The sequence below is a fragment of the Aulonocara stuartgranti genome, assembly GCF_965226115.1.
Source record: "Aulonocara stuartgranti genome assembly, chromosome: 17".
Lineage (NCBI taxonomy): Eukaryota > Metazoa > Chordata > Actinopteri > Cichliformes > Cichlidae > Aulonocara > Aulonocara stuartgranti.
In genome coordinates this window covers 6270407-6288940 of record NC_138953.1, presented here as the reverse complement: position 1 = coordinate 6288940, position 18534 = coordinate 6270407, and the positions used below count along the sequence as shown (strand labels likewise).

At 42.1% G+C, this 18534-nt stretch overlaps 1 pseudogene across 1 annotated transcript in view; it reads right to left on the bottom strand.

Annotated features, from left to right (window-relative positions):
- Positions 1-2562: 2562 nt before the first annotated feature.
- The window catches only part of LOC309691993 (prestin-like), a 55282-nt pseudogene continuing 39310 nt past the window's right edge, over positions 2563-18534 (bottom strand). The window contains exons 23-27 of the transcript XR_014280772.1: positions 16466-16618; positions 13933-14310; positions 10269-10337; positions 7408-7734; positions 2563-5847 (exon numbers count right to left, since the gene is read on the bottom strand). The product of XR_014280772.1 is annotated as a prestin-like (transcript). The remainder of the gene's footprint in view (positions 5848-7407; positions 7735-10268; positions 10338-13932; positions 14311-16465; positions 16619-18534) is intronic.

Genomic DNA, 18534 nt, shown 5'->3' with positions numbered 1-18534 from the left:
AAAATCCGCATTGCTGTTAAAAAGCAGGAAAGTAAAACAGAAACGAACAAATGGAAGTGAAAGTAATACAGGAACACTTTGGCAGATTATTAAATTTTAGTTACAATCAAGTAGTAAAGAAATCCAGTGCTCGTGTGTACAAATAAATTCATATATCGTCTACACTCCTTTTACCCCAGAAGTTTATGTACATCTTTTTTCTCCGTTTTTTTGCCGCTGTTGTTGTTTTTACAGATACATTTAAAACATTATCAAAAGATTTCTGCAGTATGAAAACGTATTATTTACAAGTCAGGATTCAAAACCACTGGACTGTACCACTCACTGGACACCCCCCTTGAGCCCCAACCCCACCACACTTTTATTTCCTCCCTTACAAAGAACGTTATTTCTTTACACAGTGCAGAAGGCTTTTTGAAAAGTTTTGTGCAACAAACAGCATAAAGAAAAAATGCCTGTCTTATGGCTGAGGAATGGTTAGAGGCCCGAATGTTTTTTTTTTCCTTTTCTTTTTCTTTTTTTTAATCTTTCCTTGCAGACAAAGACATATCAGCAAGATTTCTGAGAAAATGTAGGTGGACAGTTTTGCAAAAAAAAAAAAAAAAAAATCTGGAGCCTTAGATTTTCTTTCAATTTCTTCATCTTGTTTGACTGTGGAAGGACCATAAAAACGTATCAAAACATTCCCCCTGTACATATCATCATCATCATCATCCCGAGCCATGAAAAGATTTACACAAAGATCACCTTCTTTCCCGAAAGCCTTCATTTTACACAGAGTGCTCGAAAAATCTAGGCAACTGAACGCTGCCCCTTCAAGTAATCAAACATCAAGTAGATTACACATGAAACTAGAAATAGTCTGGTGAGGAGATAGAGAGGGAGAGACAGAGAAAGGAGGAGAGCAACAACTACAACTCACTTACACAGTCCAAAAAAAACCTCCCCACATAACAAAAAGAGGAGTCAGTGTATCGAGGAAAGTCACTGGGTCAACAAAAGCTAAGTGCCATCCAAGTAGAGTCACTGAGGGTTCCTTCCACAGTCCAAAACTGTAGCTCAAGGGGGAGGCCGCTTCTCCAAGCTGAGTGTGATTGTTCACCGGTTTGCTGGTTCACATTTTTCTTTCTATCTCTGGGGACTTCCTTATTATTTTTGTTGTTGTTTCAGGTTATTTCCTCCAGTGTTTTCTTTTTCTTTAATTCTTCCACTGTGTGCCTGTCTACCCAAAGACTGAGAGCCCTTGCCAAAGGAAAGATGTTCATGGGTGAGATGAAGATGAGAGGGTTGCAAGCGAATGAGAGTGCACAGAAACAACAGCGTGGACTTTGCCCTCGAAGCTAAAATTCAACAGTGCGACAGCCAAAGAAACACTTTAAAACTCAGTTGGAATTACATTTGATACAGTGCTCGAGGAGATGAAGCGGTGGAGCGATGTGAGAAGAGCATTGTGGTTAAAGCAACGTAAGGTCTCCGCTCAGAAAAGGAAAAGACAAGCAACAGTACGATAAAATGGAGAGCACAGATCAGGAAGACTGTATCGGGGTTATCAGGACTGTTAGTATTTACTATTTACGCTGATAACAAGCAACAACTTCCTCCCTCGATTTAGTAACAATTTGCACAGTTTATGCACTTAAGATGTCCATTGGGATTGTTCTGAATATTTGTTTTCTCAATCAGTGAACGAGTTAAATAGAGTTAAATATCAAGGAGTTAAATATTATAAATATGCCTATACATATGCTTTTGCTGGTGTAAACAGTATGCATTCTACATAAAATAACAACTTATATTCATTTCAATCCTGTCACCTAGAAACTACACTGAAGCAAAACACAGTCTCTAGCAACACATTTTATATGTAGTAGCTGTAGGCCTCTATACATATAAAGGGACCATATTAGTCCTTTTATATAGTTCTGATATGATATATGTAAATATTAGCTCTGGTTTCTATTTGGACTGTAGGTGAGAGCTGTTTGAGCAGCAGTCAACTAAAAGCTCTAAAACAGAAAGGAAAATAGCTCTTCTGTTGTTTTGTATGCCATCTGTTCACCTTGAACATCTGATTGCCAATTCTAGTATATAACCATAATGTATTCTCCTTCAAAGACAAACAAAACAAAAAGACAAAACAACCTAGCATCTACAAGCGTCTGAACGATATAGAATTCTTAATTCTTAAAACCAATAGTCAAAATTGCTGATTTAAATTTGATAAACTCATATCAGCTGATATGTAGTTGTTTACTCATTTACACACTGCCTGATGTTGTTTGGATCTGCTGCTTGTTGCGTGTGTGGCAGTACCGCCAACAGGGAAGTTGCGACGCGCCCTCTAGTGGACAAACTATGCAACATCAACCAATAAAATCGGCCTTTCAGATAACATTTTAGTATTAAGTACCATATAAATGTCATTTCTAGGTGACAGCATTGATTCTGTGTTAAAAGTAAAATAGCAAAGCGTTCACTTCACCAGAACAAATGTACCCTGTTTTCTTCCTTCAACAAAAGGTAGTGAGTTCCAGTAACTCAGAAATCCATACAACACAACAATGCCAAGACCAACTCATTTAATTAACTCATTTTTCTCAAAGATTTCAAGTTTACTAGCAAGACATTTTTAGACGTACATCAACATTTTCAATTCAGTAAACACAGTCTACAAGGAAAAAGTTCATTTTAGTGCAGTATATTTCCCCATTAATTGTTAAAGAACTCACAGTATCGTTTATAATGTTGCACTTTGTTCTCTAAAGCAGCGATTACTAGATCAACACTGAACTAAAAAACAAATAGTGACCCAGTGCACTCTAAGCTTATCTGACCTAGAGGAAAAAAGCTGTTATAGCCGACATCACACCAGTGGTTAGTCCCTTAATAGTCTTGTAAATATGGAACAACAGTGAAGCAGATGTCTAGAGAGCCTATGGTCACAGTAAGCCCTCCATTGCCACTACAATTACTACCTTGAATAGTTACAGACAAAGAACTGTTCCGGACTTCTTTCAATGTCCTTCAGAATAGACGAATGTTCTTGAGGTGACCACACAGTGGACCAGCCAATCTGTCTTCACACTGTAGCCATAATAAGTTTCCTACACCTCAATAAATAAGCAATTTATTCTCCTACCTGCACCCCCCACCTCCAGCATGGAACTCGATTAGACCTGAAGCAAACATGGACATGAAGGAAAGTGTTGGCACGCAGAGCTGACTCAGCTCAGGGAGCTGTGATTTATTTAATCTTAAATTCACAAAGATAGCTTACATCCAGATTTTTCCATCACTACCTAATCTCTCCTTTGGGAACTGGATCCTATACGCATGAAAACTGCAGTGGCTAATCTACATCATTGTTTTCAGTGTTTAATCAAATCTGTTCAATATATGTCAATTCTTAAAGGCCTAAAAAGCAGTCACTGGTGGAAACTAACAAACCAGTCTAACGTCATGCTGAGTGGAGTCCCAATCTTCCCCACTGTGCAGTGCATTACATTTTTCTTCATCTGTACAAGGTGAAGATGAAGGGAGATGGCCTCCCCCTTGCGCTCGATCCTCCTCCGTTAGATGGATGTAGGGGGAGCGCGCTGCTGGAGAGGACTACGATTTACCTGTCTAGCTTGCTATTTGTCACACACAGTTCACACAACTGTGCTTCATAAACTGAGAGGAGAGAGTGCCATCCTTTCGAGGGAGGCGAGAGGAGCGACTGTCAGAATACGGCGATGCCAACACTGGCAGAAATCCGGGAAAACAAACGACCCACCGTTCATCTTCCAAGTACAAACCTGCTCACATATGGCGGCGTATAAATTCTGGCAGTCAAGCCCTACACCACCTTTCATCTTTGTTTTCCTTGCCTTTCTGTTCCTCCCTCGTGGTTATCGGAGCTTCTACGCTGAAGCTAAGCCTTCCAAGAAATAGTGAAATCCATGAATAATAACCGTCATTAATCAACTGTTGCATGAATACATAATCTGAGACCGTACTGAGTCTAGGATGGAAGACTTTAACATTTGCATTGGGAACTTGTGTGTGTGTGTGTGTTATTTAGTCATATTGGATTTACTAGTCCAATATGTAGGATCTTACATGCAGCATTGATCAGATTCATTAGGCAAGAATGGAAGACGAGTGTTTCATGTATTTATAGTTTAGACCATCCAAAACTGCCTTACAGAGTATATAATGTGTTTTAACTGTGCTTAAAACTGTCAAATTTTCAATTAGGACACTAAACGATGTCCTGAATAAGAACGCTGGCAATTTGCCTCGACTACTTGTAACAGTTCTGCTATTCTGTCATCGCGGCCTCTAGTGATTCCCTATTCCAGCACAAGATGAGCAATTATTACAATATTCATTGGCATGAATCGCAACTGATTCAATAGGCTGGAAGCTGGTTCGAAGCAAGCCAAGGAAGATCAGGTCCCATTTTTCAAATCAGCGCTCAGCTCAGTCGGCCTCGGTGTGTTACTCATCTGCGCACCGCACAGAGACGGTGACAAGACATAAGAAATACAGCATCACATCCAGAAAACACACAGCTGCATTGTTAAAAAGGGGGAGTAAAGGTAGCCCCCCACCCCACCTCATCCCAAAAAACAAACAAACAAAAAACTCCAGCTGGGACTGATGTTTAAGGGGTCACTCAAAGTCAAACACCTCTGTGTTTTCTTGCTGTGATGAGCTTGTCATCTCACTCTTCATTTCCTCCAGGATTCCCATACAGCAAGTGCAGCATGCACTTACATGTTTTTAAATCCGATCACTAAACAACTATTTAACATCCAATTCCCTGCATCAATTCAAAAGAATATGTTCTCGCTGCTAGAATATTGACGCTGGCAGATGCAAATGAAGACTCAGAAACACATGTGGGATTCTTGCTACTCAGTGCAAACAGGAAAACAATCCCAAGTTCATTATTGACTGTATGTACACCTCTGATGGCAGAGGCCAGGGGATTACCCATAATCCTTTGCCTTTTCTACCCTGCTGCTTTCAGCCTTGAGGCACTACCCTCTGGTAGCACAAACCCTCCAATTGCAAAGGGAAAAAAAAAAGAAAGAAAAAAGTCTCCTTTATCCCCAAAATCACCTCTAAATGTACGACGACCTCATCAGTTTTCCTCTCCTTGGCTATATTTAGCTTTGAGGGACTAGGTGTGAAAAAGGATGACACCCCCCTGCAACAAACCCCTTCAAAAAGGTCTCTTTACATGACAATGAAGAAATACAGCGTCCTTGCTTGCCACTGTACTGCACCATCCTTCCAAACTTGTCTTTCGTGCTGTGCACTGAGAGGTGCTGGTCACATATTTACAACAGCAAACGCAACAGAAATAAATACAGTGAAAGCACGAGGAATTTAAAATGATGCACGCCGCCTTCTCCTGCTTGCACGGCAGCCAGAAATCCTTTTATTTACAAAGTGCACTGAGACAGCTGAATGAGGTTAGTATGGACAATATCATCATCAAGCAGCATTTTGAGTAGCACTGGTGCTAACAAGAGGCAGAGAGAAGAGAGGAGTGGAGCAGAGGCTACTAAACTAATAGTAGTAGTAGTAGCTAATAATGGTAGTAGTGTTACTCCAGTGGAGACGGTAGGAGATGGAGGTGGGCTTTAACAGGTGTACATGTCATCCCTGCTCTTTAAAAACAGGGAGGCAAAATGAGGTCTCCTTTTCTTTTCTCCTCTGCGTTGTACTGGCCTCATTGTAGTGGTCTAGAGGCTGTGGTGAGAGGAGGGGGCCAGTATGGGAGCGCAGGGGTGCAGGCTGCATCCCCCTCCTCCCTCAGGGATAGCCATCATCCTCCAGACTGAGTGCCACGCGCTGCAAACAGCAGATAAAAAGACCGTTACCACAACAGGCTGGTTAAGGAGAAGGAAGTGAGATAGAACAGCGGGGAATGAAAATAGAGAAGCTCAGTGGAAAAAGAGGAGAAAGGGAGACAAGATTCCAGTCTAGGTGGAACCCAGAAGAAAAATGGCAGCTTTGTTATGTGATGCCCTCTCACTATTCTGCCTCCTCTCCCCAACCTTCGTCTTCGTTTCTTTCCAATTCAGCCCCCCCCAACGTGTTGTTTGTCCCCTCCTTCCCTGGCTGCTCGTAGCGAGGAATGCAGGCTGCCTGCCTACGGTTGCGAAAGTCTGGCCCACATAATGCAAGCCTGATTTCTCTGGCTGCCCGAGCTGCCACACTGAGACAAAGGGCAAGAAAAAGTTAGGACGAGAAAAGAAGAGGAAGAAAACCACTAAAGAGATAAAAGGCAATACATAAGATTTGTACAAATGTTTGTAATAAAACTGGGAAAACGAGAGAGAAGGAGTAAAGCCCCCTCTCTCGTTCCGCGAGGGTAGGTTGTTACTTCGACCTTGAATCTTAAAATGACTCAGTCGTGCACCTGTTTCAGTGTCTGTCTGAGCGTGCTTCCCGCCTGTCATCATGCCAGTGATACCCAGAATTCTTTGCCTTCTTTCTCTCCGGGGTGACACAAAGAAATCTGTGTTACCATGCCAACAGATCAAAGCGCTAGACTCCCGTCTCGCCCTCCCTCCTTTATGCTTTTTGGCTGCCCTTCGCCGCTTGCTCTCTGACACCCAAAACAAGAAGCATATTCGGTAAATGTCATAAACTCCTAATGACGCACAGTCTGGATTTAAGGGCATTTTACTTTACTGCTACGTGTTGCAGCTGCCACTGTATCCAGGGTTTGTAGAAAATGCCGCTTCCAGTGACTTTTAAAACTGCATATACATCAATGGGAAGTCATCAGGGTAATCCTGAAATTGCGTTGCTGAGATTTATGGTTTCTGCAAGATAAATTGTATTTCGAGAGAGTCCTTCATCCTGATTTGTGCTCCTTTTTTCAAATTTTGTGTGACCTCAAAACAAAATCGCATTAGTTCAATGCTATGACGCAACTATCTACTCTACATGTCCAATTTATTTGTGAGCAGTGGCTATAGAGCGGCGACTCTTTCACCTCTCTTTTTTTGCATCTCATCTGCACTAATCATGATTTCTTGGCTGCTGAACCTTTCTGAAGCAAAGGAATAATGCTTTGCCTGTGCACAAGGGTTTTGTCAGGAAATGGGGATCACTCACTTCAACAACCAAAAACACTAACACGATGCACAAATAAATGGGATGGCGGGTCGGCAGCAGGGATGTATCGCATGAATATGGTCGCTGAAGGTGAACGAAATGTGTGTCGAGGGTTTACGTGTACGCGTGACAGGTGTGTTCGGTAATTACTTCAAAAACATAAAGAAATAAAATGATATGTGAACGTGTGCGAGCCTGTTCTTTCTTTCCACCAGGCTGACATGTACAAGAAAACGGGCTTTTCCAAACCCTCGTGCCAACTCCCATTTTCCAAATATTTCACACCTCTTCCTTTCCTCCGCAGTACCTCTCACTTAGCGTTCGAGAGCATCGGCGCCCCCGAATACCAGTGAGAGTTGTTGTCTGTGACGCCGCCCCCTAGAGGAAGCGCTATGAATGGCTGACTGTGGCTGCCACTCACTGCTGGGTAGACGTGACCGATGGACTCGCTCTGACGCCCGATGTGGATTTCGTCGTCGTCATCCTCTGTGGTTTTGCGGTACACTGGGTTGTCGAAGTTCATGCTCTTGGTGTTCTTGCGCCGCCAGTTGCGCCAGACCAGGTATCCACCGGTGCAGAGCAATCCGATGACCACTGTGGCAAGGATAGGGACTGCATGTGTTTAACACACACACAACAACAACACACGGCGGGAGCGTTAACACAGCCCGGGGGACACAGAGCGGCGCTTTAAGCACTCACGCACAAACACACGTTGCACTGTTCACCTGAAGGCTCATTATTTTTCAGTTTTGGTTTTTGAAATGTTGTTTGCATAACAGCTTCTCAAAAATTTTAAAAACAAAACAAAACAAACAACAAAAAAAACATGGAAATATTCGCCTTCTGGAAAACGTCCAGAGGTGCACAAGGAGATGAACCTGAAGGGGAAGCAGTCCACTTTTCTGAAACTGTTAGAAAAACTGGTGGCACTTTATGCATCTGTTTCTATAAATTTAGTGGGCTGAGCTTTTTATGTTTCATCCCCCGTATGTCTTCTGTATCTGCATTTTAAAAAATCTAAGCATTTATTAGAGAAACAATGAGCCTTCAAAGAGGAACTAATCATTCATTGCATTATATCCCCCCCTCAGTGTCACGAAACGATCAAAAACATGCACACACAATATGCAACATAAATGTCTGCATGGTACACATGCACATAAACATCATTCCAACACACACACACACACACACACACACGTGGGCACACTGAACCAAACTGGCATTTTATATTAAATCTGTAACCATTCAAGCCCTGAAGACACTGATTATGACCTTGTTTTTGAATAAAAGCCCCACAAGGTTGCTTAATTGTCATCAGCATATAATCCTGGTGCGCATTGCTCAAAAAACAGAATTTTGGGCAATGATTTATAATTTTGTATTTTATTGCACCGAAAAATTAATATCTGGAGTGTCCGGATGGGGTTATGGGAGGAGAATAAGAAGAGGGTAAGAGGAGGAGAGAAGACGGGGAAAGGGTTGGGATTTGGAGGATTTGAGATAAGCGCCGTCTCTCCTCTTTCATTACCATATCAGCATAACTGCCCTGCAAGGACCTGTGTGTGTGTGTACAGTGCATGCTTTAGAGTTTTTGTATAATGAAAGCGCAAACACCCAAATCAGAGGTAAGTCAAGGAGGTTTGGATATGTGTGTCTGCATTCATAGATGTGTTTTCCTACGCTACAGTACGCCTGTCTAATTGCGACTTTATTAGATAGACACTTGAGATTCCTTCGTGGCTGGGTTGGAAACCCCAGCTCCTCCTTTGTTCTTCTCTAAATGCTCAATGGTTTAAAGGGAAAAAAAACAAAAAAACCCATCAGCTTTCCTCTCATTTAGAAAATTTATCTCCAATGAGCGAGTGGCAAAACAGCCTGTCTTTGGCTAAAACTGATAATCATTGCTGGGCTGCTTCCCCTTACGGAGCTGTGGGTGGGTGTGGTGCATTGCTGGGTATGAGCGGAGAGCTGGGGTGCAGAAATCCAGCCCGTGTGGACCTCCAACATTAATGTTTCAAAGCTGCTAAAAAAAAAAAAGATTTGTGGTGGCAATAAATGGGAGAAGGACAAAAAAAGGATAAAGCGGAAAGGGTTAATAGTCTCCGGGGTTATTTTAATGAGCTGATATTTCAACTATAGAGACTGGAAAGAGAAAAAAAATAGCTTTACAATCTTTTAGCGCTCCCCTGAATTATCAAACTTGTTAATATTAGGGATGAAAGAGATCTCAATTAGTGGCATATGCTGCCACTATAAGGCCATTTGCACATTCAGCTGATTTCCCAGTCACGTTGGGCATGAAAGTATGAAATATTTCCATAAAATTCGATTTTCATTTTAATCGGAGCTAATAGAGTAGATTAACTTTTCTAAGCCGGTTTGATTGAAAGAACTACAATTGCCTTTTTCTGCCTTTGTAGAGGCAGCTTGATGGTTTTCTCTTTATGTTTCATTGCCTAAACAGACAACAGCATTATGTCTGAGGTCATTAGCTTCCTGCTCCAGGCCAAAAACACAATTTCATGGCATTAATCCACTTTTCTCTCCCCTCGTCTCCCGTAAAGCGGTATAACCCACTCTTAGTCCGCTCGGTCACAGAAATAGGTCAGAACATTGGCCTGATTGATACGATCTGATCAGAGCGGTGAACACGAGCAAAATGTACTAACAGCTGGTCGTGTGATGACAAAACCTGAATTGAATTTCACATTTGCTCAAATGTCATTAATAATGACATAATGTGCATATTACAGCAGCCTGGCCGTTTACTGACAGAGGGGCTCACTTCCATGTAATGGCTTTTTCTAGCCATAGGCCACGAGGATGTTGCTGGATAATACCATACCTCAGTACATTTTTTCAATAGATGCGATACAATTTTATGCCTGAATCTCACTATTGAACCAGATATAATGTGTTGAATTGTTATTATTTTAATGAGAATGTTTTAGATTTAATCAGCCAGGTGGAAACGCAAACATCCTAAAACCCAGGCACACGCACACAAACACATAACCTCATACTCACATTAACAACAAAACGCACGCAACATGCAGTTAAGCAGACTTGAAGGAGCGAGGAGGGAGAGGCAGGCAAGCAGAAAGCAAAGACAACACAGTGAGGGAGTCAACAGTACTCACCGATAGGAATGACTATCCCCAGAACAGCTACTGTGATGTTGTTACCTATGAGGTAGTGATCACTCGCAGCTGAGATGAACAGAAAGATGGAAGACAAGAAAAAAAGAGAATCAAACCAAGAAAAAGTTTTGCTTCAAACCCCACCAAGTGCCCTCCTAGAGAGCAAGAGAGATTTCAACACGGGAACATCAAAAGAAAGGCTGGAAAAGGATATTTGCATAATATAAGGGCAGAGAATCCATCTGATTTCAGTTTGGACTGCTGACTTTGTCTTCCCCAGCAGCATGTGTAAATGAAAAAGCCAATGAATCACACAGGGATGGCATAAAAATGCAGTGAGATGCCTTTTAATACACGAAGGAACAAATGCGTTTCCAGAAACCAATGCATCAGAATTTGTATGAATATAAGCAACGAGCACATGATCTCGCATTACTCCATTCTTTTTCTACGAGACGTTTCAAAACTGTGTCACAATGCAATGCAGAAGACATTTATTCTGGACATGCTTTGCATCCTTACTCCCCTTCAGCTCTCACCCCAACAGGTCGGCGGGGGAGCTTTTGACATTAATCTCGCTCCCAACCCTCGTATTAGCAGCAGGCTAGCTGTTAGCCAAAAGTGTGATCAGATGGCTATAATGAAGTCTGGTAAGGAAGATTAACACAAGAGAGCACAGTGCTGGCCCTGCATACTGATTGGTTCATTCGACAAAGTGACTGTTCCAGTTCTATGGCTGGCAAAAAGAGACAGATGGCATGTGACGGATGTGACAGACAATGCAGGCGCACATTATTCTTCATAAATTAAATCATATAGTGAATGAAATGCAAATAAATGCACACACGTGCGCACACACGAGAGCCACAAAAGGTGAAGCGACTTCAGACAGCGAGTTCTGAGTCAGCAGAAGCGAATTTTGGCTTTTCTTAAGTGTGAGTGACGTCCAGTGGGTCCAACAGTAAGACTCAAAAAGGCAGATTAACTGAATCTCATTAAAGAAACTGCTCTGGAAGGAGGCTGTTCTGGAAAGGGAGGGCACTGAGAAAGGGAGAAGAAGAAGAAAAGGGGACAAAAGTCTCAATTTCATGAGGGTCATTCTTACTGGAGGGATTTTAATATCAAAACGTTTACTGCCACTTATTATTTAAATATAACTGTCAGGGTTAGAATGCTATATCCAGTACAATTAACAATGATTAATAAAACAGTATATCGTAAATATACTGCTCAAAAATATACTTTAAAAACACATCAGATCAATATCTGTACTGATATGGACTGGGTAATGTGTTAGGAATGAGAAGATGCCACATCGAAATGAAAATGATCAACCCACAGACGGCTGAATTCAAAGAGACCCTGAAAATCAAAGTGAAAAATGATGCAGCATGCTATTGCTGTTTTGTGGAAATTTCATTGCAGCATCTCAAAATGGTATGTGCTTGTACACATCCCTGACCAAGATGGGGCACACTCGTAACAGGACGACGGATGGCGTCCTGGGAGATCTGAACCAGGGCTTCACTGAACTCCTGGACAGTCTGAGGTGTGACCATACAGGATCGGATGAACCAAAACATAACATCCCAGAGGTCTTTTAGTGGATTTGGAACTGCCTGCACACTTTTATCACATGAGGTCAGGCATTGTCGCACACCAGAAGGAACCCAGGAACAAGAGCACCAGTGTAGGGTCTGACATTGGCTCCAAGGATTTCATCCTGGGAGCTAATAGTAGTCAGGGTGCCATTGCCTAGCCTGTAGAGGTCTGTGCCCCCCAGACCATTACTAACCCGCCACCAAACCTGTCATGCTGACGATGTTACGGGCAGCATCATGGCTTCTACAGACTCTTTCATATCTGTCACACGTCTGTTTTTTTTGTTTTTTTCCCCAAAATCTTGAAATTAATTTTCTTTAATGTTGCTGAAAGATGTGCAAAATTACTACCGATATCAAAAGAAAACATTGGTTACCAGCTGTGTTTAATCTTTGCCCTCCCCAATCAGACTCCTGGTTCTCCCTCGCCCCACCATGCCCTCCCTCCCTCCCCCCAGCAGCGCACATGTGTAACAGCTGATGCCGGCAAACTTGACAGTGTGCACTGAGTTGAAAATTATAACACATGGCCCGTGGGTTTGGAGACTCGTCTTGTTCATGCCCCATTTTTCTCATCTGTGTCTGCTCCACCTCTCATCTGGAGCACTTGTGGTGTGCTGAGGAGGGCTGACAACTTCAGAGACCGGAAGAAACGTGCCTCTCGCCTCTTAGTAACTCTGAAGTACCGCGACCCCTAAAGTAATACAGCAGGCAACCTCTTTAATTCCCAGAAAATCACTTTCTCTCCCGCCTCTTTTTCCATCCCGTCGTTTCATATCCATGTAAATGCCGCCTTTCCTCCCAACAGTGTGTCATCTACAACTCCCATCCTCCCCGTTAAAGTGCTGGACTGTCATGTTCTTTTTCGCTCTCTGTTCACTCTTTGTTCTCTGTGGCTTTACTGTCTCACACTGCACGTTTTTGTTTTTTTCATTTAACATTCCTTCGTTTTACTCCTTGCTCCGTTTCTCATTCATTTCCCTGTCCTCCAACTCCCACTTAAAACTTTCATCATCTTTCCCTGTTTCTCTCCATCTGTACAGCTTTTTTTCATCCTCAACACCTGCTCTTTTAATTCTTTTTTCTCTCCTCTAAATTACTTGTTAGAATGACATAAAGATATACAAGTATTATGATAAGTGTTTTAGTGTTAATCTTTCTTTTAGGGCATTTAAATAGTGCACAGACCCATTATCTGACATAAATATATATTCATCTAAAGAGTCAGTATTAAAAAGGGAACCTTTTTCATTTTCTTAGAAACAAAAGACAAAATAAAAAGCTGCCTCGGCAGGTTGACTGTCTCAATTTAATATTGCCATGCAGTAAAAAAGCTAAGAAGACTTTCAAAACAACTGCTGAAAAATACTGATCTCACAATTTGGTGGCTTCATCAATTTTGCTGCGTGGTGCTATCAAGGATTCTCGTCCGCTTCCAAGTACAATTTAATTCTTAGCGTGGCTTTGTAAACCATTGTTACGGCTGTTAGTCTGCTGTCACTGTTTGTCTGGGCTGCAAAGTGGTATTTTTCTTGCGAGCCAGTGAAGCGTGATTGGCGCGAGAATGAAGAACACTGCCAGTTATAGAAAGAGAGCGAGCGAGAGCTAAAGAGAGAAGGGGAGAGAGGTACAGAGGGAGAGACCAAGACAGAGATAAAGACAAAGAGAGTAAGAGAGAGGCTGTCAGAAAGTGAGGATGAGTGATGAGTAGTTTTATGCGAGAATGGAGGGGACTGTCATTTCTTAGCTCTGACACTTCTGTTAAGACGCTGGTCGCGAGGGATCAACAGTAAGCAGACTGAGACATAGTGCAGGCCTGTGAAGCGTTCGGACGGGTGTGTGAGCAGATGAGAAAAGGAATAGAGGAGGAGGTCGTAGGGCCAGTAAAGCAAATGATCAGAGGGAAAAGTGGAGGGGAGGAGAAGCTAGAGAAAGGAGGGATAAAAGTATTGGTTTTTAGCTTCCTGCTGATTTAATGATGGTGGTAACAGCAGTGATGGTAGCAGAGCAGAAGAAAACACTCGCTTTACACACATCCACATTCCTGTCATCATGTCACTTACCTCTGTGGGAGAGGTTGGCATTGCTCTCTTTCTGAATGCTGTTGGGAGCCACGGCAGCCAATAAGGGGGTGTGTGTGGACGTGGACTTCTGACTAGTGCTGCTCAAACTGGTCGTCTCTGTACTGGTAGCGGCGGGAGTCCGAGGGTGCTCTGTGATTCTGCCGCTCCTGGTGGTCTGAGGAGGGGCTGGTGTTGTAGTCTTGGCTGTGGGTGGTAATGTGGTAGTAGCAGAGGTGGTGGTGGTGGTGGTGGTGGTGGTAGAGGGCGTTGTGGTCGTGGCAACGGTTGTGGGAGTTGTTGTTGTTGTGCTTGTTGTGGTGGTCGTCGTGGAAGTTGTGGTTGCGGTGGAGGCAGATGTCGTGGTTGCTCGGGGTCGAACTGCGCAACAGAAAAACAACCAGTAGGATTTGAGATTTCTCTCCAGACTGCTCAGCTGTTGCAGCCATTTCCACTTGTAAGCTCTGCATCAATATTCAGCATACAACTGCAGTCAACAGCAATGCCTCCATTGTCTTATAAGATGAGATCTATAATCTCTTCTGAGGGTTCTGGGTCTACCATGGGGTCTCCTACCAGGAGCGCGCCTGCAAAACCTCCAAAAGGAGGCATCCATGAGGCATCCAAAATAGATGCTCAGCTGGTGTGTTTGATACGCAGGAGCAGCGGCTCTACTCTAAGGTCCCTCCAGAAGTCCAAGCTCCTCAGTGTCTCATCTCTAAAGCTGAGCCCAACCACCTTATAGAGGAAATTCATTTTAGGTGCTTGTATTCATGATCTTACTCAGATTTCATGACCATAATTTCATAATTATTTATTTATAGGCTTTGAACTGAAGTCTGTAGATCTTACATCACACCACAGGTTTGGATTGAGACATAAATGGATCAGTAAATGAAAAGCTTCACGTTTCAGCTTTCAGCTGCACCACAGCAGTCCGGTATAACACCTGTGTTACTGCTAATCAGAAGTGTGACACTTTAAAGTCCTGTACAGCACCACATAGGTACCGTGACAGGTACTGTGATATTTCTATGTACATACTGTGCTAAAGTGCATTCACACATTCATAAGTAACAAGTTGCCAGATGGATAAGTTGCACAAGCGCATAATAAGCAGAATTTAGTGCAAGCGTTGCAGTCAGTTGTTGCAAACATCATATCACATCACAAGAAATGATCTGAGAAAACACTACGTTGTTAAAGCAGATGTACTACACCAGTACGTTTGGTTCATAGTGTACTACATGTACTAAAAGAAGTATTCAAGTCAGGGGTTTTAGCTGAAGCTAAATTACACCACATGTCACCCCAGGCTCTTCCTCTGATCACTGTTTTTTTTTTTTTTTTGGTGTATCAGATTTACACAAATCCCAGTGCACACACTGCTGCTGATATAACATTCGGGTTTGTGTTTTCTAAACATTATTTTTAATATAAGTGATATGCGTTTCTTTGTGGTTGTAAAACTGAAATTTTGATCCAATACAGTCACAATTAAACCAGTGAGTTTTTCCACCAGAAATGTTTGTGTTACAGTAAGAATCCAAAAAGCTTTGGTACAAATGCACTCACTGCCCCTGCACCTACTCCCAGCCTCTCTCACAGGGATTCTTTGAAATATTGCCTCAATACATCTTCATCGTCTCTTTCCCCCCGTTTCTCTGTGTCAGCTCCTCCTAGCTCACCTATATAGACATTAGGTGTAGGTCTAGTAAAAATAGCAACGTTACAAATGTAGTGACTCTATAAGGGCAGGGGGACAAGCTGACTGATGAAATAAGGTCAGCGAGGTAGGTTAGAAGTGCAGGGAAGAGTCCCTGACCTAGTTCCCAAGATAGTTTTACACAACACTTAAGGTTCAGATTCTCTGAAGGATCCAGGGCACTTTTAGCTTTGTAAACATTGTACTGTTAAATTGCAGACATTGAAAAATACTGTATTTGGAGTATCCAAAGTATTATGACAAATAGAAACAGTATAAATAGAAACGCTTTATATTTAGAATTTTAAATATTTGTGCTTAAATATACCTAAAAGATGATCAGACTTTAACACTAGTCACACAGACGAACATAACTCAAATAAATAAATGAGACAAAAATATTCTTGGTAATTTAATCCAGTATTACACGGCTTGCATGTTTGTGGGTTTATTCAAATGAACTTCAGGTCTTTCCAAAATATTTCTGTCAGGTTAAGTTTGACTTAGAAACAAGCTCATTCCAAATAATTTTACTTATACATAGAATGACTTGTGTGCTTCGTTCTTGCAGCCTTGCTGTGCACCACTGCTGTTCTATGTTGTACTGATGGAGTAGCTGAGAAGTTAGCCTGGATTCTTTGTGCTCGTAAAAGAATTTAGGAACCGGAGAAAATTCAGGCCTTACTATTGGACTGATCACTGTTAGCCAACGACCCCTGAGAATGGCAACAATGCTCCTGAATTTCACTGTGATCCTAGCAGCGTGAATCTCATGTGACATTTATCCACACGAATCATTCATTCAGGTGTGCCTGTGGAATGTAGACTTACTGATCGCGCAGCGTCTCATGTCTGGTCCTAGCTCCATGCCGTCAGGACAGGCGCAGGTGTACTTGGGGGAGTGGTCTGTGATCTGAGGCGCCTTCAGGCAGAGGTACTCGCAGCCACCATTAGGCAGTGTGCCCATATTACAGGTATCAGGACCTTTGGGAACACAGGCAGAAATGTAAAAATATTAAAAAAGACTTTTGGCAACACATTTATCTCTTGGAAAACAATAAAACCCCAAATGTTTTATTAACGAGCTGTACTGGAAAAGGAAAAAAAAACTTGCACAAAGCCCAAATCTCAACAGCCCAAATTTTATTTAAATTAGAACAAAGAAAATATATCAAAGGTTTAAAATTACAGAATGTACAATTGTAACAAAAAAATAAGGCCACTTTGAATTTGATGGCAATAACTAGTCTTAAAAAAAGTTGGGACACGGGTAAGAAAAGGCTGCAAAAGTAAGTGCTAATGAAAAAGAACCAGCTGGAGAAACATTTTGCAACTAATTATGTTAACTGGAAACATGTCAGTAACACGACTGGGGATAATCATGTTATATTATATCATCTCGCAGATGCTGAGGTTCATCAATCTGCAGAAAAAAACACATGAAAAACTGGATGAACCTAAGAAAAAGAAAAACCAGCATCAAATTTGACACGTAGGCGCCGGTATCTCATCAGTAAAAAGTTTCTGCTGCCATCAAACTATTAACTAGTTTGATGCTAGATTTAGGAATCTAATCTTTATTCCACACACTTCCTCTTGCTGACTTTAGAGATGCGTAGGTGAATGCAGGAGAGTCTCAACTGCTTTTAATCTCTGTAACCCAAATAAAAAATTTACATGTAGTTTCTTAAGCACAGTTGCAGACTCATGGAAAAACACTGCAGTTTTGTGTCATGTGGGGAAGCGCGAGAATTAGGTCAGGTCGCAATCTTTCCTGATTTCTTATGTAGCTTTGGAGAGCAGCACGCCATCAGCTGTCAGGAAAAGCAACAATATCACTTGCTACACAGAGTGAGATTTTAATAAGCTGGGAATACATTTATACTTGATGTACAGTATCTCAGCATAATGACTATGTAATGAGAACAGCTGTCTAAGTTCTCAAAGCTCCAAATGTGGTAAAAGGTTTGGGAAGGAGTCATCAAACTGGGGAGGATGGGAAAAAAAGGTTAAGGAAGAGTGTAGGAAGGAAAGAAGAAAACAGAGGAGGAGAGAGAGGGAGGCAAGAGAAAAGTGAACGAAAATGATGAGGATGAGGATGAAGAAGGAAAAAAGAAGGACCGAGATGATAACAACAACAAAATTATGTTGGTTTTAAGCCATAAAAGCGTCACTTTCTCCTCCTGCGCTGCCTCTCTTTGGTCTCCAACTAAGAAGAGTGAACCTAGGCTTCAAAGACCCACTGAGCGCACAAAAAATTAATAATAAAACAGACACAACTTGGGAAGGATCGGACGAAAGCCTCTTTTAAGGAAGTGTGTCGATAAACATGAAAGACATCTGAGCGTCTCGAAATATGTGGAGACGCACAGTACTGTACCAAACCACACTTACAGATAATATTCCTCACTGGGGTTTTCCTTAGGTGCAGTACACTAACAAATAAGAAATGATACAAAAATGCAAGAGAAACAAAGATAAATCGGTAAAAGACAGGGCAGAGAGGAGTCTGAACTCACCAAGCGTTGCAGTCGAGGTCACATTTTATCAAATACTTTGCTTATCAATGCTACTCGTGTGCTTGGGGGGGCTACTCGGTGCACCTTCACTTAGCCTTGCAGTGTTTTGTCTTGCTTTTGTTGGCATTTGGGAGAAAACATTTTCCAATTCTGTGACTTCTTTTTTTGACCAGGACTCTTGATTTATTAATGAGGGAATGCAATTAGCTGCCTGCTGGCGCACAGACAAGATTGCTTCTGAGCGCTCAGTGAGTGAGGAGAGAAAACAAAGCATGAAAACACTCGCACAAACACATTTCTGGCACGCAGTGTCAAACACACCCAGGTATTCACAAGCAGAGGTGTTGACAGGCACACACGCGTGCGTGCAGTCACACACAT